Raw genomic sequence first — 23,452 nt, 5'->3', positions numbered from 1 at the left:
GGAAGCATGACATGGACAGCCTGAGTATGAAGAGATCTGGGTGTGGTTTTGTGAGACAGTGCTTCATACTGACAAGGAAGCATGACATGGACAGCCTGTTTATGAAGAGATCTGGGTGCGGATGTGTGAGACAGTGCTTCATACTGACAAGGAAACATGACATGGACAGCCTGAGTATGAAGAGATCTGGGTGTGGAGTTGTGAGACAGTGCTTCATACTGACAAGGAAGCATGACATGGGCAGCCTGAGTATGAAGAGATATGGGTGTGGGTTTGTGAGACAGTGCTTCATACTGACAAGGAAGCATGACATGGACAGCCTGGGTATGAATAGATCTGGGTGAGGGTTTGTGAGACAGTGCTTCATACTGACAAGAAAGCATGACATGGACAGCCTGAGTATGAAGAGATCTGGGTGTGGAGTTGTGAGACAGTGCTTCATACTGACAAGGAAGCATGACATGGACAGCCTGAATATGAAGAGATCTGGGTGTGGATGTGTGAGACAGTGCTTCATACTGACAAGGAAGCATGACATGGACAGCCTGAGTATGAAGAGATCTGGGTGAGGGTTTGTGAGACAGTGCTTCATACTGACAAGGAAGCATGACATGGACAGAGTATGATGAGATCTGGGTGTAGATTTGTGAGACAGTGCCTCATACTGACAAGGAAGCATGACATGGACAGCCTGAGTATGAATAGATCTGGGTGAGGGTTTGTGAGACAGTGCTTCATACTGACAAGGAAGCATGACATGGACAGCCTGAGTATGAAGAGATCTGGGTGTGGAGTTGTGAGACAGTGCTTCATACTGACAAGGAAGCATGACATGGACAGCCTGAGTATGAAGAGATCTGGGTGTGGAGTTGTGAGACAGTGTTTCATACTGACAAGGAAGCATGACATGGACAGCCTGAGTGTAAAGAAATCTGGGTGTGGATGTGTGAGACAGTGCTTCATACTGACAAGGAAGCATGACGTGGACAGCCTGAGTATGAAGAGATCTGGGTGAGGGTTTGTGAGACAGTGCTTCATCCTGACAAGGAAGCATGACATGGACAGCCTGAGTATGAAGAGATCTGGGTGTGGAGTTATGAGACAGTGCTTCATACTGTCAAGGAAGCATGACATGGACAGCCTGAGTATGAAGAGATCTGGGTGTGGGTTTGTGAGACAGTGCTTCATACTGACAAGGAAGCATGACATGGACACCCTAAGTATGAAGAGATCTGGGTGTGGAGTTGTGAGACAGTGCTTCATACTGACAAGGAAGCATGACATGGACAGCCTGAGTATGAAGAGATCTGGGTGTGGATGTGTGAGACAGTACTTCATACTGACAAGGAAGCATGACATGGACAGCCTGAGTATGAAGAGATCTGGGTGAGGGTTTGTGAGACAGTGCTTCATACTGACAAGGAAGCATGACATGGACAGCCTGAGTATGAAGAGATCTGGGTGTGGGTTTGTGAGACAGTGCTTCATACTGACAAGGAAGCATGACATGGAGAGCCTGAGTATGAAGAGATCTGGGTGTGGATGTGTGAGACAGTGCTTCATACTGACAAGGAAGCATGACATGGACATCCTGTATGAAGGGATCTGGGTGTGGATGTGTGAGACAGTGCTTCATACTGACAAGGAAGCATGACATGGATGTCCTGAGTATGAAGTGATCTGGGTGTGGGTTTGTGAGACATTGCTTCATACTGACAAGGAAGCATGACATGGACAGCCTGAGTATGAAGAGATCTGGGTGTGGAGTTGTGTGACAGTGCTTCATACTGACAAGGAAGCATGACATGGACAGCCTGAGTATGAAGAGATCTGGGTGTGGAGTTGTGAGACAGTGCTTCAAACTGACAAGGAAGCATGACATGGACAGCCTGAGTATGAAGAGATCTGGGTGTGGATGTGTGAGACAGTGCTTCATGCTGGCAAGGAAGCATGACATGGACAGCCTGAGTATGAAGAGATCTAGGTGTGGATTTGTGATACAGTGCTTCATACTGACAAGGAAGCATGACATCATATTATCAAGCTGTGTTGAGCTATTGTTTTTCACCTCCAAGGGAACCTTTAGGACTTAATCAGGGGTGATCTTTGGACAGGATGCAGTCATAATGTGATGACAGGGTAGGCAAGGGGGATAGGGGGGAGAACACTGAACTAAAAGTTATCTGCTAATATAATTGGCTACATCCATAGTGGCTGATTGAGTATTGTTATGCATCAGCCCACAATAACAATGGGCATTGTTTTTAATGTTTCTGACACAGATGAAAAAGGACTGATGTTTGTCCTTCCCAGAGATGGTGATTTTCAGCTCATACTTAACATTGATAGATTTTATTTTGTTTCTAAGTTCTTTGTTTAACTTCATGAGTTTCATTTTGGAGTATGACATTTTCAGTTCCTAAGAGGGAGGAGTTTTTTTTTGCCTTTTGTTATACAACCCGTTTAAGTTATGATTCCACCACAGAGGTTTACTTCTACACTTGGAAATGCATTTATGTCAGACTGGGACTGATGTCTCGATGCAGGCATTGAGATGAAGGCATTCATGACCCAGTCAGCATTTGAGTCTTCAGACAGTAGGATAGCAACATTAAAATGTGGCACACATTTTTCAGTCAGCTATTAACCATGGCTTTACATCTACTATAAAAGCTGAGACGTCTGAGGGAAGTTGCTCTTTGACACACCTCACTATAACACCAAGGAAAACTCACTGCAATCTCTGCTTCCCTCAACAGACAAAAGCATTAAGCTGTTTTGTCTGCTGCCTTTTATTACTTTTCCTGTCATGTTACAGTTCTCACATTAAGGCATACTGCCAAGTAAAATGCAAGACTAGCTTGTCCCAAAATGTTAGTGTAAACTGACAAAACTGCCTTTTTATTCCCACATTGGTCACCCTGAAATGGGCTAAAAAGACAGACTGTGGCTATCCACCCATTACCACAAGTGGCATACTTCTTGTACATCTTATTATAGTAAAAAGACACTCTTTCATTCTCTACCCCCTCTAAAAAAAAAAAAAAAACATGCAGAAGAATACTGGTTTCATGACTTTATTGGAATAAAGCTATTAGTCTATTCATATCCTATTGACACCTACAAAAAAGTACTTTTGACTTTTTGTCTAAGTACTCTATGAATGGTATACAGGCAAAAATATATTGAATACAACAATGCAGTTCCAGCACAGCTACAGACAAGTCAGGGCCAACATACGCAAGACAGATCGGTAATACACACTGTTCAATGGTTTGTTACTGAAATTACTATTAATAATCACACTCTGTATATTAGAAAATGTAAAAAAAGAAATTAAGTATTTGCAATTTAAGTCAGTACTTCAACTTGACTAAAACAAAACAGATAACATTTTTTAACCTTAGGTGAAGGTTTCAACAAATATTAGTCTATTTGACCACTTACAGCCCTTACATAAGAAGCAAAATTAAATTAACTACCTTGGGACAAAAAAAAAAAATATTGTTCTTTCTTCTTCCAGTTGTTTACATATTCTATGTAATCACGATATGGATATTTTGATTTTAATAAGGGACAGATACAATGATACAAAAGGAAACATTTGCCTCCAAAACCAAAAAAAAATCCCAGTTTCCAGGCACTACCCAAGTTCAGAAAGGAACTGCACAGACTACAAGTACAACCACTTTATTTAAGCTTAATGAAAAGCACAAATAGCTTTTCATCTAAGTTTAACAGACTTCATCAGAATAAAAAAGTTCAATTTCAACAGCCTTTTTATACCCCTGATAATTCAATTATTTTAATGTGCGCAATTAAATAATCTTTAAAGCACATCACAAAAGGGAAAAAAGAAAGAAAAAAATTATATATATATATATATATATATATATATATATATATTTAAATTTTTAAATAATAATTTAAAATATATTAAAATTGAACAAACACCCTCCTTAAATGTTACATTAGTAAAGAAAGTACCCACAGAAGTAATACATGTGTCATCACCTCATTAGAAGTACCAGCACTCCATGATCACCCTTACTCCTTACTAACATCACTGAACATAGATCCTTCAAATGTCGATTAATATTCTAATTGTTTTATATTTTTATTCATTTATTTATTACTCAGATAACAAATGGAAGGGCTTCTTTTCTGGGTTTTGCTAACTAATGTGACTACTTAACACTTCCTATTTCTTAGCCAGCAACCACATACAGAGATAGACAAGGTTATAAGAATAAAAACATTCTCCAAAAGCATATAATATTATAATGTGAATGTGGGAATGCTGGTGAATAAAGATGTTTTATTCCAGCAGTGATATCAAAGCCATGCTTAAATACCCTGTTATTTCTTTTAAGCATATTATTGAAATCTGTCGTGGATATTTTACTTGGATATAGTGACACCAGGCATCTTTACCACCAAAACATTACAAAACAAGATAATATGAGAAAGGCTCATCCTCTATTAAAGACTTTAACTCTGATGTTGTAAAAATATGTTTTTTGCTTGTTTCTGATTTGTACAATATGATAATCCTGATCTCATCATTTATGGCCTTTGCAATAAACCAGTTAGCCAATCAAATAAACTGGAATACTTGAACCTTGATATATTTGTGCTGAATGACAAGTCATGTACTACGTGGGATATCACCTGGCATTTGTGTGTGTGTGTGTGTGTGTGTGTGTGTGTGTGTGTGTGTGTGTGTGTGTGTGTGTGTGTGTGCGTGTGTGCATATGCATGAGCTTGTGCATGCATATGTCTGTGTGCTCATGTCTGCCCGTGAATATACGCTTGTTTGCGAGTGTGCATGTGTTTTCGTGTACATGCATGTGAGTTTGTGCTTGTTTATGTGCATGTGTGTCTGGGTGTCTCACATATTTTTACAAATCATTAATATGAAGTTTAAATTAGGAGTGATGCATTTTGCTGGCCATGAGTTTATGAATCAGTATGTAGTGAACATATTAGGTTGATCTACTAATGATCCACATGTGGTGATGTGGACTGCCAAGTGGCTGAAAGATATAACCTGTGTAGTTTAGGTGGCAGGTACTTCTTTGGAAAGTATGATAGTAACTAGTGGTGTGCTCCAGGGTTCAGGACTGGGACCTCTCCATTTCAGCATCTACTACTTCTGTCTCCAGCCTGGGAATCAGGATTTTAGTTAACTAACTTTGCAGATACCTGCAAACTGGGCATTGCTGTTAAATTTCTCTATAATACCCATTCATTAAAGCAGGAACGAACTCTTGTAAACAACAGATGTATGGAAAAAAGTGCTTGTGTGCATGCATGTGTGTTTGAGTTTGTGTGCTTCTGTCTGTATGTGTGTATCTGCACATGCACATGTGTATGTGTATGTGTACACGTGTGATTATATGTGTGTGTGTGTGTGTGTGTGTGTGTGTGTGTGTGTGTGTGTGTGTGTGTGTGTGTGTGCGTATTTGAATGACTGTGAGAGTTTGTGAGAATGTGCACACACACGTGTGTTTTTGTGTATGTTTATGTGCAGCTGCATAAATGTGCATGTGTGTGTGTGTGTGTGTGTGTGTCTGTTAACATTTTTTTCTAAAAAACAAACTGTACTACTGTTTTGGTGTGCATTTAAACAATATAACATTACACTGCTCATATTAAAATAGTATAATGAGTCAGAGGAGTTTTATATATATATATATATATATATATACATATATATCTATAGATATATATATATATATATATATATATATATATATATATATATCCTTTTCTTACTGCTGCAGGAATACTGTGTTACTCTTGACAAGGAATACATTCACTCAAATGAATATACTGCAATACATGTACACAGCATATCTTTTCACATACATAATTACAAACAGTACCAATGTACTAGGAGCAGTAGTTCCATCATTTAATAATATACTACACCCTTGCAAATACAAACTTGCACAAATACAAGTGCAGTCGCATGCACACACACACACACACACACACACACACACACACACATGTGCACATTCACAGATACACACATGTGCGCATGCACGCACACACACAAACATGCACATTCACAGATACACGCTCGCTCGCTTACACAAATGTGTACATTCACAGATACACACACACACAAACATGCGCACATTCACAGATACACACACATGCATGCATGCACACACACAAACACACACACATTCATGCATGCATATCCCAAAAGCACTAAAAGCACAGACCAAACTGGGATTAGCAGTGTTAGTACCTCAATTAAAAAATATCTCTATTGTTCAGCTCCCAGGGGGTTTTAGCCTAACATATTGCATCTGTCTCTCACAGCTTGTATTCTTTATGTCGTTGTGGAATTTTTCTGGATACTCCAGTTTCTTTTATTGGCTACTGTAAACTGTCCAAATAAAATCCTCCTATAAGATAAAACCTGACAACAACAAATTGAAAGAGTCAGACCTGTTGATCAGCATACCTGCTGAACCTGCAGATAACAACTGTAATTTTTTTAGATATTTTTTCAATATTTATCATTTCTGTGTATCTTGAATAACTGAATCCTGTAGCCATCATGATCTGTTGTGTTTAATAGGGAAACATCACATGGCAACATGCCTTACAACTTATTTTTTATTATAATATGCACAATGTAGTAACCAAACAAAAAAAATCACAAGATGCTTGCAAAACTTGCAGCAAACTAGAAAGGAAGGAATTTTCATCTAGTCTATTAAAGATGCTTAAACATATAACCAAACGTGTATCCCTATCCTTGTGTTTTTAAACCAAAATGTCAGTCTTTACTGTCTTAATGAACTACAATAATTATTGATAGCAGAATTCTTGAAGCATTTTACACATCTGAAAATATATTTTTGGGCAGATAGCAGCTAAGTGTGAAATTTGAACTATGGCTGCATTTTCAGATTATGTGCTAAAGCAGTTTGGTATTTTGCTGATACCCCTGATTGTTGCACGATGCTAACAGAGTTGCTGCAAAAGCCATTTGTAACAACATATTTCACAACAGCAGCAACCGAAGTGGTTACAGTGACGGTAATGCATAGCCATGACTAGAATCAGATTCTGGGCTTTAATGGCTCCTCTGCTGGCTAAATGTGACTTCAAAGCCCCCGTGCTGCAGTTACACAGCTCAGAACAGCCTTTCCTTGGATAATCACGTTTATCTCCAGATTAAGGAACAGAAGACCTGCAGCTGAGGCTGGTCACATGAGCTTGGGGCATAGCAGGAGGGGGGAATCTCTTTTAAACAATCTTTGCATTGCCACAGCTATTCTGACTTCTACCACACTCCAGCTAGTGACTCATTCCCCCTTAGATGCATAGTTCCTAGGGTTTGAATCAATCTATGGCACAACAGATTAATGACTACTTGGGTTTAACTCTTAACAGATCTTGCATTTCCAAACCCTACCATACTGCAGTCTTCTGTCATAACAGAATGTATTTTTATATTCTGTTTATAAAACAATGACAGCAACATGAATGCATGGAAATGTGTATTTACGTATTAAAAGAAATATGTAAAAATGTTACACTGCAAATATTTCCATTAAAAAATAGAAATTATCAAGGCTCTGCCTCCCTTTCATACACCGGCATAGCAAGAGAATGTTGCTATGGCTACCACTCTGAGCCTTGCCAGAGAGGGGCAAGGTGAGGGTACTGCTGGCAGCTCTACTGGTCTTGTTTAAAAAGTACATGGCATTGAATTCTGACCATCAGAGAACAAGGTCATCCTTGCTAAACTGACAACGATGCTTCATTGAGATCATAGAAGCTAAACAACAGTCTATGAGTGCATACATTTTGATTTCATCTACTTTAGACAAAAATAAATGCAACACTAGGTTTCCAGAAAGCTCCTGCATGTACCTGGTAACTGGATGAAAAAAGGTAATGTTTGAAACATATTTATCTAGCAAGACTGCAATTTGCAAATTTTTATTTTCTACGTCAGTGGTCTAACCATTAAACCTGCCACAAGATTACAATTATCCTATCAACAAAATGCATACATTATTATAGCTACAGAGTTCTTTACATTGTATCATCACTGACAACAGCCGTGAAGTCAGAAATGTGAATGAACATACCTGCCCACATGCCTCAAGCTATGCAGCATTACAATATAAGGAGAGCAAGCAGCCATGAAATGCATGTTAGTTTGAATAAAACCTGCAGAGGTTATTATTACTATAAATGTTAACTTTCCTCTTAGAATGTCAAGCTGCAACTGAATTTAGGAAGCAAGAAGAAGAAGACTGCTAGAACAGAAAGGGAATCCTTGCCTTCCGACTGTTGCTTACATATTCATGAGCACTCAGTATGGCACATGTTATAGTAGGGTCAGTGAGTTAGCTGCAGTGATTGGCAACAGCTGTTGTAAGCTGCAGTGCCTCTGAAGCACAATTCAGTAGGACTTCTTCAGGGAAGTGGTATAGAGATGGGCCACAGAAGGTAGGAGGGGTGAGGGTCAGTTTAGCTCTAAATTCCCCAAGTGTAGTTAGTCAAGAATAAAAGATTTTCAGGGAACACCACTCTTGAATTATGAGATACTGCCAGTAAACTATGTCTTACAGTATACCACACAAGGGTAAGGCTAAGAATTACTAACATGCTAGATCCTGATGTCTTGGGTTTAATTCCCCCTCAATAGCTACATGTATCATGTGCATCTCTGTGTCTTAAACAAACAGTGCTCCTGGATTGTTCCTATAAAATGTACTTGCACCTGGGAACTTCCTATTTATCTGATAGATAAAAAATTCCATCATGGAGAAGGACGGTTCTCACAATTAACTATGTGTGGTAAGAGTGTACAGGGAACAACCCTCTCTCCCTCTCCCTGAAAACCTGTACTTAGGTGTTCTTATTTATACTTACATTTTTCAAGAAAATTGATTCTGGGTATGTAACTAAATGATCCAAGCTTTGAATAAGCCAGATTAAATCATTTGACTTGCATCCAAAATTGATTAACTGTTGGTCTACATCAGCAGAATTAGTGTACAATGTAGTTGCAACATATTATTTCTAAACAACAGTTAGTGTATACTGTTAAAAAAGTGTTTTATTCCTAAAGAATGGTAACAGTTAATGCATTCTAGTTGTGACTAAATTCCTACATATGGGACCTAGCAATGGTATAGCATTCTTCTCTGCACCTCCCTGCCATCTTTCAAGCTGTAACCAGGGAGAAGGAGGTTTTCCACATCTGATGCAACACAAAACATAGCACAGAAACTGAAATGAAGGCTGAAATTAAAAAATAATAAAATGTTGCCAGCATGGCCACTCATACCAGCAAAGCAGTAACAACTTTGAGGAAAAAAACATGGAATACAAAGAGTACAAAAGTGATATGACACAATCTTCCCACTGCAGACTCTAGTTAGGTTAGTAGAAATCATATAGGTTTACCTGTCCTCTGGGCTATGTAGCACCACCTCCAATCCTACTCATTTATTTAAAGGCTTTCCATATCTTTAAGTCATCTGTGCTTGAGAATCAAGCATTTTATCCACCTGAAAAACAGATTTTAGCATAGACAGCATCTAAGAGCAGAAGTAAGATGTTGATAAAGCTGCTCACAAGATTGAAATGTGAACTATGGCTGTATTTTCAGATTATGCAAAGGAGCAGTCTAGACTGTTATTGATGCCCCCTAAATCTTGTACAATATCAATTGAGTCACTGCAAATCCTATCCATATCAGTGTATCTCACAACAGCAGCTACAGACGTGATTGCAGTCACAGCAATGCATAGCCTTGCCTAGAATTAGATTCTGGGCTTTAATAGCCCTTCTGTTGCAAATCTGAACCATCCAGTCAAGCAGGGTATGTCATGCATTAGTAGTCCTTTCTACAAAATGGTTCTTGCTCATGGTTTGATTAAAATGTCTAATTTGCAGTCTCATGCAGTAGTTCCTGATTGCTTAGTTTCCACTAATTTAAAATAGAGCTCAATAATTGGGGTTCTTGCCCTCAAAGTACATGACAGCCTTCAATATAATCCCTCCTCCAATTTCTTTTCTCTTTAAAAATTACACATTGAATCCCTCAGTTTTTCTCACTGTGTTTTTCCCCAACCCCAAATAATTTCAGCAGACATCCTGCAGATTTCCAATGTCCACACTGTATCCCATGTCAATTATGTGTCATCAGAAATGAACATGGAACTGCTGCATATGTGTTCACTCAAACAGCAACTTCATTCTATCGGTTTTTATTTTATTTTGTTTTTTTTTTCCTTCTCCCACAGTATCCAACACAAAGTCTCCACTACAAGTATCCAGCTAGCCCATTCAGTCCATAGGTGTCAGAGATGGGCATCCCCAGGCTAAGCAAGAATCCTATGACCCATTCACTCCTGCCTGGGAAGCACAATTGAACCATTCATTTCTCCAACAATGAGATTTTTTTAAGTGCATAACACCACTCGGCAGCACATGCCCTGCAGGATAATACTCCATGGGTGCAACCTCCAGTAGTCTCACTGTCAACCAGGTAACAATGCAGGTATGCCTCCCTCACCCCAGGATAGGTCATCCAGCAATGGCCTCTCAGTCCCATCCTCTCCAGTGCCCACGCATCTAACTGAAAACTGGTCATTACAGTATACTCAGGGTTTCACACCTCTGTGTCATGGGTGCAGGCCCCTCTATCTAACTTTCATTTTAAACTTACACTTCTCATTATTTTTCTTCAGGCCTGTTATTCTTAGGACAGAACAGAAGATAATTCTCAGATCTCTCTTATATGCCATAGTTCCTAGTTCTATCTCATTAGGTTTATTCACACAATATGAATATTTTCTACTTCACTGTATCAAAGGATATCTACCAAAATGGCAGGTTTGTTAGCCATTATTTGGGTCCTCTTAGCTTTCTTCACCCTACCCTTATAACTTCACTCTTCTATAGCTTTTTTATGATTAGTAAGGAGACATAGCTTTCTCAGCTCTTACACAGTGTCCCTCCAACAAAGATGTTGAGCAGACCCAGATGGGAAAGACTCCTGAGGACCCCCAAGCCTTGAATTGTTCCTTCTTGTCTATGGCTGCCCCATATACCACCATATACTGCCACTTTCTGGCTTCTTCTTCAAAGACAGATTTCTCCCACCCCATTATGGCAGACCTACTTCTAACATTATTGTTTGCTTTGTACCAGATAACAGTACTGCAAGCACCCTTGAAGTCTGCAGGTTTACCTGCTCTGCAGTCTGCTATACCGCCCACACAGTTTCCCAAGTCAGGAAATATGTTTTACAAGATCACCTCCAATGAAAAATACTGGCTAGATTGTTACAACATTTCTTTTTTCATTTTCTGATCCTGTAGAAATATGCTACAAAGACCTTAAGGAACCTGGAAGAGGGGATACCTTATAGATTCTACTTCTGTAATGGTGGTCAACTGCCTTTCAATACACCATTCCAGGCAAGGAGAAAAATCTTAAGGGACAGCTCCATTATCTTCCCTCATAGCAGAAAAATCACTTAAAAGCAGTATATTTTCAGGAAAAAGCAGTATACTTTCAGGAAACAGCTGTAAGGAGCACAACAAAATTTTTAAACTTTTCTGGATGGCGAAGCAAGGTAAATTAATGGCTTAGTGGGACAGACGTTTGATTACAAGAACAACCAAATTATATAGATAGATAGATAGATAGATAGATAGATAGATAGATACACAGATACATCGACAGACACACACACACACACACACATATATATATATATATATATATATATATATATATATATGCATATACACACATGTATCATACATATGCATATAAATGCATATATATATATATATATGTGTGTGTGTGTGTGTGTGTGTGTACATGCATGTATATCAACACATAGGAAATTCAACACATTGAAATGCAACTGACTGATAACAATTGGTTAAACAGCTACCCACAGAAAATGAAAAAAAAACACTGCTTTGCAGGGGGACCCTGTGCACCCACACCCTCTGATAATTATATATACCAACTCTGAGATCGCTCTACAGTGGGGAAAGGGCAAATTTCCCAATTCCCAAGCAAATAAAAGCAGGTACATTTGATCACCTATACTGGCCTTTTTTTGCTTTTCAACAAGATATCTTTTGACACCTTGTATGTAATCTATATATATATATATATATATATATATATATATATATATATATATATATATATGGGTTTATGTCATATTATCAAGTTTCAAAAACCCAAAATTCATATAGGCAGGACCATATGTTTCAGTTTCCAAAAACTCAAATGTAAAAAAAAAATATGATTTTGCAGGGGGACTCTGCCTCCTACATCACCTGTAAATTATATATCAAACACAGAGGTCGCACTACAGTGAGGAAAATAGTAAATTCCCCATTAAAGTATGCCTCTGTAGACAGTGGTACACTTGGGATTGCAGAATTTACTTTTTCCCCCAATGTACTGTGATCTTAGAGTTGATGTATATAATTTGCATGGGGTGTGGGGGGGGCACAGTTTTTTTTTTGTCCCCCTGCAAAAATGTAGATTTGTTTTTTATATTCAAGTTTTCGGAAACTCAAGCACATTGTCTTGACAATATGAATTTCCAGTTTCTGAAACTCGATAATATAATACAAATCCATATGGATACATATCTACACACACACACAAACACACACACACACACACACACACACACATATGTGAGCATATAAGCATTTGTAACTTGCAACACTCATCAACACACAATTTCTTAGCACATACAGCACAGTGAGTAAAGCCACATCTAATTGCAAATATATGTGTACACATGTGTGAGTATAAATATTCATTGACTGCAAAACTCATCAATACACACATGATCAGAACAAACTTATCAATTTCACAACCGACTGAAAACGCAACACAGCTAGCCACATCTGTGTACTAAAGGAAGTTTACTAGGTTTGCTTTTGTGTTCAGTAACCTAGCCGCATCCCTTCAATTTCAGTAATTAAATTACACCTATTAAACCAATCAATATTCATCATAAAGTTCTTATGCACTTACTTACATACCATTAAGCGGATCACTTCACAGCACAGCTAAAATACAAGTTCAGTGTATTTACAAGGGGGAGGTCATCCCCCCCCCCCCCACACACACATATATATATATATATATATATATATATATATATATATATATATATATATATATATATATATATATATGTGTGTGTGTGTGTGTGTATACATATAACAATAAAAATAAAAATAAAAAAATAAATTTTATATATATATATATATATATATATATATATGTGTGTGTGTGTGTGTGTACACACTAACTCCACAGCTGCACGTGCATTACCAAAGTGAAACACTGAAACTTTGTAGACAACAGAATGGCAGTCAACTACACCATACATATCAAACAACTGTTAGTAAATTGTATTGTAACAATACACACATACACACTATATATATATATATATATATATATATATATATATATATGTTGTTGTGTCTTTCGGCTTTTCCCGGTTAGGGGTCGCCACAGCGGAACTCCAGTCCGCTAATGATTGGCAGTAGATTTTTACGTGCCAAGTTGCCAGCCCTGACACACAACCTTCAACAAAGGTACGCCCATTCACGCATGTCTCCACACAGAAGACGCTTTAGCTGAGAATCAAACAGGACGTCTTACTGTGAGGTGACAATGCTACCGCAGCACCACCACCGCAGTTCATATATGAACACATATAAAATAAAAATAAAGCTTTGTTCTTTTACCACACATGAAATAAAACTATATGAAGTTTGTTAACAGCACGTGTCTTTCACAGCATTCCTTTGTATTGCTATTATCTACGCTGACACTAATCTTTCAAGCTCACCTTTCTCTCTACTTGCATTATTCTGTTTCTGTCTTTCCCTGTGATATACAATGAAAAGTGCAATATTTACTTCTGGACGTAGGCTCCCTGGGTCTGTCTTATCATTTATACCGTGCAATATCTGTATACCACCTCAACTAACACTGTATTAAGTTGTAAATAAATGAGTGCACTGTGATATTTTCTATGAAACAAATCTTGTCTTATATGACTGCATAATGACTTGCTTGTCCTGTGTTATACTGCTCATGATCTTACATCATTGTACAGACATTTTTTTATACTAGGTCATTTCTATGTTATTCTTACTTTATTTGCATTTTATCCTGATGGAGCTTTTCTTCCAGGGCCTCAGCAGAAAAAGGGTTTTTACCCCATCGGACATTCCCGGCAAACAAGTGTCAACACAATAAATAATAATAAATAAAATAAATGATTTTGTACTATCACTGCTAAAAGTATTAAGTGGATAACTGCCCATACTAATAGTGGTAGAGAACATCTGAATGCTATTAAACCTTGGTTAAAGGACACTGTCTGAACATGAACCTGTCACAATTAGCTATTCGAGTGAAATTTCTATACTGAGAGTATATATTCTGAGTTAGAGTGACACATATCTAAGGCAACTTGTGAAGGTCACCACCACCTTTTCTCTATATCATGTTTGAATGCTTCACAACAGCATAAAGTTTAGCTCACTGTTACTAACATCACAGTATTTTGACAGGATAAGCATTCACGATATTACACAACTAAATTGTGGCATGAATTTAGATGAACTGCGATAACTGTTTTTTTTTTTTTTTTTGAAGACGGCATGAAATGTTTTTAAAAGGCATCCTAGGCAAATCATCTTGAAAAACAAAGTTCTAGTAATCTAAAATAAATAACATTTTGCAAAGTGCTCATGATGGTATGAGGTAACTGCATTCCTTCCTTACATGTGTGTAGGCAGTAAGTAGTAATACAGGGCTTTTTACTTTTAGGACTGAGTGTCTTTCCATTTAATGGATCCACTTCTGGAACAAAAAAAGAGTATTTCTTGAAGCTTCATCTCATACCCCACTAAACACCCACACATGTATACTCCCGTGCACATGCACACACACAGAGACACACATATACACACACACAGTCATTGGCAATATCTATTCACTGATACATTTGTCTGTTTCCTTTTCCATAACAAAGCAAAGTGTCTTTGAGCAGCCTGCTGCTCCAAAAGGAACAATACCGAGATGAGCTATAGATTGTGAAATAATTATTAGTGCGCAATGCAGTGCAGTACAAAGGAAAAATAATACTTTATAGGAAGTCCACAGAGACCAGAGGAAGGGAAAATAAGTTGTATTCATTTCTTCACTACTTACTCCAGGTAAAGAACATGTGCAAATGTAAGACAACTTCCAGTATTCAAAAACATGTACTATCAGCAGGCTTTTGCCACACAGAAGGAGCATCATGCAATACAAGGCTGGCATGCAACTACCAGAAATAATATTGCTGTACCTTTAAGGATTCTCGTGTCAGCATCTGCCAACAGCCAAATATGTCGGCTCCTGTTTCTCCCCCCCACCCTACCCACTCTCTCTAGCTTCCTCTCTCATCCTGTCTCCAATAAATGCCCTGTCAGTACTTGTGCAGAGAGAAGTGTCTTCGTGCCAGTGGGCCAGCTGTTGGCAGATACTGATAAATTCCATCTGATTGTGTTCATTTACTTGATGCAGACACAAATCCCCATCCCCCACCCCAGCCAGACAGTTACCAGCTGGGAGAACCCCGTCAGCCACCTCCCCTCCCCAAACAACTCACCACCCCAGTGAATAAATTAACTTCAGGTGTCTTTACTGTAGCAGCATGAATAAATTAAGGATCTCATTGATAGTCACACAGTCCTATTTATGAGGAGGTTTCAGCTACAGCTACTGCTCTGTATAATCTCTTTTGAAATTCTAGCCTTTTTTCTATATCATCTTTAATTATTAAAAGTGTTGCTTATCCTTACTAATTTTATTAATTTTCTGCCAACTTTTTGGTAGCACCAGGGCATATAACTCTATAATACGGGTCAGCATGCTTCTACATTTCCTTTAGAAGCACAATGCCTCCTTCAAGGAACTTATAGATAGAAAATCATGGCCGGCTATGAAAAAATAATAAAAACTGAACATTATACATTACCTAACCTTCCCACTTCAGTGTCACACTTGACAAGAAACTAGATAGAGTCACCTCCACCTGCTTTTTCTTTTCCTTTTATTTTGTTTCCTCCTGCAGTGAGCCTGATGCTACAGACACTAACCAGAAAAGCAATTAGATGATCATGGACAGGAATGAACAGACTAGAATCTTTAAAAAAATGCTTGTTCTACAACTTAAACTTGAGAAGGAATTGTTTCCTCAAAAGTGCCTCTGTACTGAGAGTACAAAAGTTCTCATTAACATGTATTTCATGTACATATACAGGGTAAAAGTAACATGAGTTAGCACGCTATACAAAACCAAGGAACATAAGCTATTCTTAGAGAATTTCTGTAATGGTAAAGTGGAATGTATATTAGCCATTTATGGAAGAAGGATACAGGAGTTCTCACACAAGATGTAAAAAAGTGATGACCTAGACTAAAAGACCATTGTTTCTCATTCATATTAATACATGGTCTACTTTTCGCACACACATGCTCATACACACATACGTACACACACACTCAGAAAAAAAATATATATTCATGTGATATATAATGTTCAGTTTAATTAAAATGCAAATTATAACTTTAATGATTTCTGCAGTTCAATACTTAATTTGGAGCTTGGGAGAGGGCTTCTTATCAAGTTCAGGTGCACATATACTGTGTTTGTTTCTGTGTGTGTGTGTGTGTGTGTGTGTGTGTGTGTGTGTGTGTGTGTGTGTGTGTGTGTGTGTGTGTATATATATATATATATATATATATATATATATATATATATATTAACATTTGATAACATCTAAAATATCTTGTGTGCCTCGGTTTGGCATAGCGTGGTAATTCATGTGACTTGTACTTTCTATCTATGCAAATATTAGTATACAATGCCCTTAAAGTTGCTGCAACAAGGTGAATCTCTGGGTATCTTAAAAATAATAATTGGCACCCATTTCAGTAGTACAGTAGCAGAGTACAGACAGGACTCTGCAGATTGTTGTGTGTGCTGAATACCTGAGAGTACTGTGATGCTCTGTACATTATTAGTAACATCATGCCATTATACGTTGCCACAGTACAACAAAACTCTGAGTACCTTAAAAAATGATAATCGGCACTCATTTCAGTAGTACAGTAGCAGAGTATAGACAGGACACTGCAGATTGTTGTGTGTGCTGAATACCTGAGAGTACTGTCATGCTCTGCACATTATTAGTAACATCATGCCATTATACGTTGCCACAGTACAACAAAACTCTGAGTACCTTAAAAATAATAATCGGCACCCATTTCAGTAGTACAGTAGCAGAGTACAGACAGGACACTGCAGATTGTTGTGTGTGCTGAATACCTGAGAGTACTGTCATGCTCTGCACATTATTAGTAGCATCATGCCCTTAAACATTGCCACAGTACTATGAATCTCTGAGTATCTTAAAAATAATAATCAGCACCCATTTCAGTAGTACAGTAGCAGAGTACAGACAGGACTCTGCAGATTGTTGTGTGTGCTGAATACCTGAGTGTATTGTGATGCTCTGCACATTATTAGTAGCATCATGCCATTATACGCTGCCACAGTACAAAAAAAACTCTGACCCTTAAAAAAATAATCGGCACTCATTTCAGTAGTACAGTAGAGAGTACAGACACAGACACACTGCAGATTGTTGTGTGTGCTGAATACCTGAGAGTACTGTCATGCTCTGCACATTATTAGTAGCATCATGCCCTTAAACATTGCCACAGTACTATGAATCCCTGAGTATCTTAAAAATAATAATCAGCACCCATTTCAGTAGTACAGTAGCAGAGTACAGACAGGACTCTGCAGATTGTTGTGTGTGCTGAATACCTGAGAGTATTGTGATGCTCTGTACATTATTAGTGGCATCATGCCCTTAAACATTGTCAAAATACTATGAATCTCTGAGTATCTTAAAAATAATAATCGGCACCCATTTCAGTAGTACAGTAGCAGAGTACAGACAGGACTCTGCAGATTGTTGTGTGTGCTGAATACCTGAGAGTATTGTGATGCTCTGTATATTATTAGTGGCATCATGCCCTTAAACATTGCCACAGTACTATGAGTTTCTGAGTACCTTAAAAATAATAATTGGCACCCATTTCAGTAGTACAGTAGCAGAGTACAGACAGGACTCTGCAGATTGTTGTGTGTGCTGAATACCTGAGAGTATTGTGATGCTCTGTACATTATTAGTGGCATCATGCCCTTAAACACTGCCACAGTACTATGAATCTCTGAGTACCTTAAAAATAATAATCGGCACCCATTTCAGTAGTACAGTAGCAGAGTACAGACAGGACTCTGCAGATTGTTGTGTGTGCTGAATACCTGAGAGTACTGTGATACTCTGTACATTCTTGATAGCATCATGCCCTTAAATGTTGCCACAGTACTATGAATCTCTGAGTACCTGAAGATGTGACACTGCAAAAAGCATGTAATATCTCCTGAAAATGTACAAGAAATCAGGTTGACCTAACACTGACAAAATTAGAGTTTCAAGTTTAAAATTCCCAAAATAGCTTTGTTTGTGTAAATTGAAAGATGATATGCTTCTGACCTTCAAGAGTACAATTATACATGACACCCCAAAAGCCCTGCATGACCTAGTAGTTACAGCATAAGGTTATTTTTTTTTTTAATTTAACATTTCTTGAAAGTCTGACTAGGACAAAGCCTATTTTCAGTGGAGGCCCGGGGTGAAACACTCCAGATGCATGTCTTTAGAATGCGGGAGGAAACCAGAGTAGCTGGAGGAAACCCAAGTGAACACAGGGAGGGCATGCAGACTCCGCACAGAAGGCACCCCAACCGAAAATCTCTTGCTGTGAGGCAACAATGTTAACCACTGTACCACGGCACCACCCATGCAAGTTCTCACACTTATTCATTTGTAAGTGTTAAGCAAGTTGTTTAGTCTCATTTTATCTGTTTTCTTGTGTTCATTTCCCAAAACCATTGCATATTACCTGTCTGTTTTTTTCAGGGGCGCCTTCAGTCCTTTATGCATTGTAATATACTAGGATGCAACCCATACCAAAGCTGCAAATTAAAATATTCTTTCTGCTCTTTGCTTTTTTTCTAAGCATCTATTGGTGTTTTAAAACTATCATTGTAGATAAACTGTATAATCATGAGGCTATTAACTAATCATTACAATAATTTTACCATATCAGCAAATTCCTTTTTCTGACTAAATTAATTGTAACCTGAGTTTATTACTTCATTGCTATAGCAGCAAACCAACACATGATATCACATCACTAGCACATTTGATTTGAGTGAAATGAAACAAAATAAAATGCTATCTGCAAGAACCAAAGAAGTTAATTAATGCACATTCATACCAGCATCATGCAAATTGTACATGTCTTCCATTTAATACCTTAGCTACTAGCATAATTTAAATTCTCCATAACTCTTTTACACAAATGGCCACGGGTCACAACTTCTCCAACTCAGCCAAAGTGACACATTTGGTAACTGCATTACATCTGCTTGTTTTACATTTATTCTCTGCCCATAATGCCAAAATGTGAATAAGAAGCAAATACTGTTTCAATGTGATTTTCAAATCTGAATTTCTGAAATTGTACTCATTTGTTACATATTCATGTGTAACTTATTTGCCTGACCACAGAATGTGCACGTTTTACCTCAATTCATACATTAATTTTATGTCTTTGCTTAACTTCTCTAAGTTATTTAGGTTGTTTAATACCACGACAGGAAAGGACCTCATTTTTAAGTCAGGCATAATTAGCATTCACAAAATCAGTTTTACTTCAGTCTTTGATGCTTGCCAATAGTGATGTTTTCATGGCCTACAATCTACCCTGAATTCTATCTTTCTGTATGACATATGGGGTTATCTGGATTGGTTGTATCTTTAAATCTGCTTGGAAAAATATTTTATATTAGCCCAGTTGGTCCCATCACTACTGGAACTATCTGTGTGCCATTTTTCCATATTGGTCTTGTTTCTGCTTGCATGCCTTGATATTTTACAACTTCAAATCTTTCCATTTATAAGTTGCTATACTCACCTGGTGTGCTGATTTAAATAATCAATGCTGATTTTATGTACGTTATAGTATATTTTACAAGGTCTTGGTGAAAATGGACCCTTATATCTCCCTCCACATACCTTCAATAAAACAACTGAATAACTAAATAAATAAAGCACTGGTAACACTCAGGAAAAGAGAAGAGAATGCTGTGTTTTGCACTCTTTACTCTGCTTCCACCCCATAGTAGGTGAATGCTTTCCTATTCCATGTATTTCCATAATGACAACACAGTAGCTGAGCCCACCTGTCATAAAATACCTATCCCTTTTTTCTCTTCAGAATCAACAAAATAACATCACAGTTCAAGGGATAAGGGAGCTCTGTTCCAACATAAAAATCTCATCCATTCTAAAGAGAGTCAATTGAGCATGTTTTATAGACATTTACCTTGGTTTTCATTTTTAACTGATAAAAGAAATTCTCTCTCCAGGCACAATAAACGCAGATTCAGTTTTTAGACACAAATCCAGGATGCAACGCAAATGTAATAGCAAAGGTGCAATTCTTTACAGGTAAAGAAATATATAAAATTCTGTCATTTTAAATGTGTGTGGGCAACCTAAACAACAAATAATATACATGTAGTGCTTTGTGATGTTGCTTTAAAATAAAATATGTAGGTCCATAGGTTAAATCAGGTAAAGCTTCAAAAGTTTGAAATGTAAATGTTAATAAGCAGCATCTGACTAGACAAGCTAAGCAAGTTTCCATCACAATATCTGCATGAAGTATGCATGCATGTAATGGTCAAGAACTAGTATTCTATTAATTAGAGAGAGAGTCCTGACCTAGTCTATTGGCCTGGATTCCATCAATTTTTGTAGCAAAACTGTTCTGGATAATGTATATATTGCATTTATATTTTGTCTTGTTGGTGGTATGTTATTTTATGTATACATATTCATATATACCAAAAGATAAGGGCCTCAATATTATCCTTAAATTATCCTCCACTCCTGCAGAAGTTCAAAAGAGGCACCTATGTCATATTATAAGTAAATAGGAATTATACTGCAAACCATAGCAAGCATTAAATGGTACTGAGTCTATAAATAACAATATTATCAGGAAGATTACAAGACCTGAAGGCATGTACCCTGAAAAAAGTCTATGGTGCAGATTTTCAAATCCCTCAGAAGTACATAATGATTAGGAATATGTCCATGTTTTTAGATAAAAAGAGAGCTGTTCCCAAAGGATCTTTATAGGACTATGGCAGGGTTCATCTCTAAGACAGATACAACACTTGGCAGCTAATTCACATAGATGGTGAGAAAAGAGATGGTAGACGAATGAAACATATTAGATAAAAATGAAGAAACGGCAGTATTAAAACAGAGAAGTATGAGATGACGGAGGACATACAAAATTACTGACAGGGAGGTACTGCTGCAGTCCTCATAGGTCAGGTAACCTTAATCTGCCATCAGGTTTTACGCATGTGTCTTAAGACAGGGCAAGCTCAATACTTAAACAGCAAGCTTTGCATTAATAATGCAATTAAGCTGGTGTACAGTGTGAGTCAAGGCTCGACAGTGGGACACCACACAGGATCTCCATGCAAACAGTCAAATGGCTGTAGTCTTTAAGAAAGGGATATATGAAAACAAAAGGAAACAATCTGAATATATCAGAGTAAAGACTTAAAAAGATATTATGGATTCATTTTTTTTTTCAGGAAAAGGGCAGAGCATAATTAGAAAAGACCTCCTGAAGAGGTGCTAACCAAAAATTGTGACATAATTCAAGAATGCATTGGGGTGGAAAAAAATAAATAACTGCTGTTTAAACAGGATTTTGCAGCATGCAGAGAGGATACATCAATAAGCATCATAGCTCTTAACCTTCCATTTAAGACAAAGACATGTGGAACGAGGAACACTTGCTAACAGCTCACTAAAAACATCAGCCAGGATTCTCACAGGATGTTTACAATGCCTTACTTTATACTATCAAATATTCTTTTGATGAATTAACATGATTCAGTATTATTTGCAATAAATATCAGTTAAAAAAATCTTAATGCTGAATGTGTGAGAGACCCTTTGAATGTCTAACTGTGAAGAGCATGGAGTTTTTAACACTCAAAATAAAGAATGTTCCTCATAATGAGGTATATCTGAGAGGTATGATAAGCATACATGGTACATCATGCAGTCTTATCTGCTGTCATATCATGAATAGACTTGCTAGTACAGAAATGCAAGACTGAAGTTATTATAAATTCTTCTGCAAATGACCATCTAAACTGACAAGGGGCAATGGACTGCACCAATCTTGTGATCTCATCAAATGTTGTTTTTCTAGGAGTTTTTTGCCTTTGTGTCTACCAGCCATCAAGCCTCTCCCCAGATGGACCTCAGCCCATTCATTCCTCTGTTGTAGGGAGTCCTCCATAACCACAGAGGTGAGAGCCATCTAAAGAGACCATCATTTAGATAGTCAAGACAGTTAATTGTATCTTTACCTGCATTCCGTCTATGAGGACATTTATGATAGTCCTAATTCCACCCTGTGGGTAGGGTGAGAATAATCAAACCATAAAACCATGTGGCTCACAATACCTTCCCCATGTGGTGTATGCTTTCGTACATCCACTATAATGACTACCTCCACTGGTGCCTTAGTGAGACTAACACCCAGCCTCAGACACTGTCTTTTGCACTCTAATCCCTCCTCCAAGCTCCACCATATCTGCCCCCCCTAGGATGGACATGTCCATCCTCCCTTCCTAACTCAATCACCCAAGCCACTATTAATCCACAGTTGCCTGGGTCATAGTCAGAGCTTTATCTCTATCTGTGCCACCAGAGCTGAACAGTGATCTCACCAAATGTGTACAATGCATCCATTCAAGGTTAGGATGTCATAGAGGGGGACCACAATGAAACATTTTGCAAGCCCAGTAAAGAAATAGCATACTTAAGCAGCATCTATCTGCACTGAACCCTAAATGTACTCTGGGGGAGTGTGTGGTGGTGCACAGGCAATAACAATACTCCTAAGTGCCATCCTCGCTTTAATGGGCAATGTCTGGAAGTGAGTAGTCCTGTGGCCTCCATGCTCATAGGCAACACAGTGCCATGAAAATGTAAATAAATGAAGTATTTTAAAATACCTGTACTCAAGCCAATGCTTCTGTAGCACCCCAAAACAGAGACGGCTTTTCCTTTTAATCTCATTTTCTCTGAGCCTAACACAGAAATGCATATTTGGACTTCAGACACTGTAAACCTGGGTCCATCACACAACTTCATTTTGCTACCTA

The sequence above is a fragment of the Protopterus annectens genome, chromosome 7.part0 (assembly GCF_019279795.1).
Source record: "Protopterus annectens isolate FY-2018-M chromosome 7.part0, PAN1.0, whole genome shotgun sequence".
Lineage (NCBI taxonomy): Eukaryota > Metazoa > Chordata > Ceratodontiformes > Protopteridae > Protopterus > Protopterus annectens.
This window is presented reverse-complemented; position numbering follows the sequence as displayed.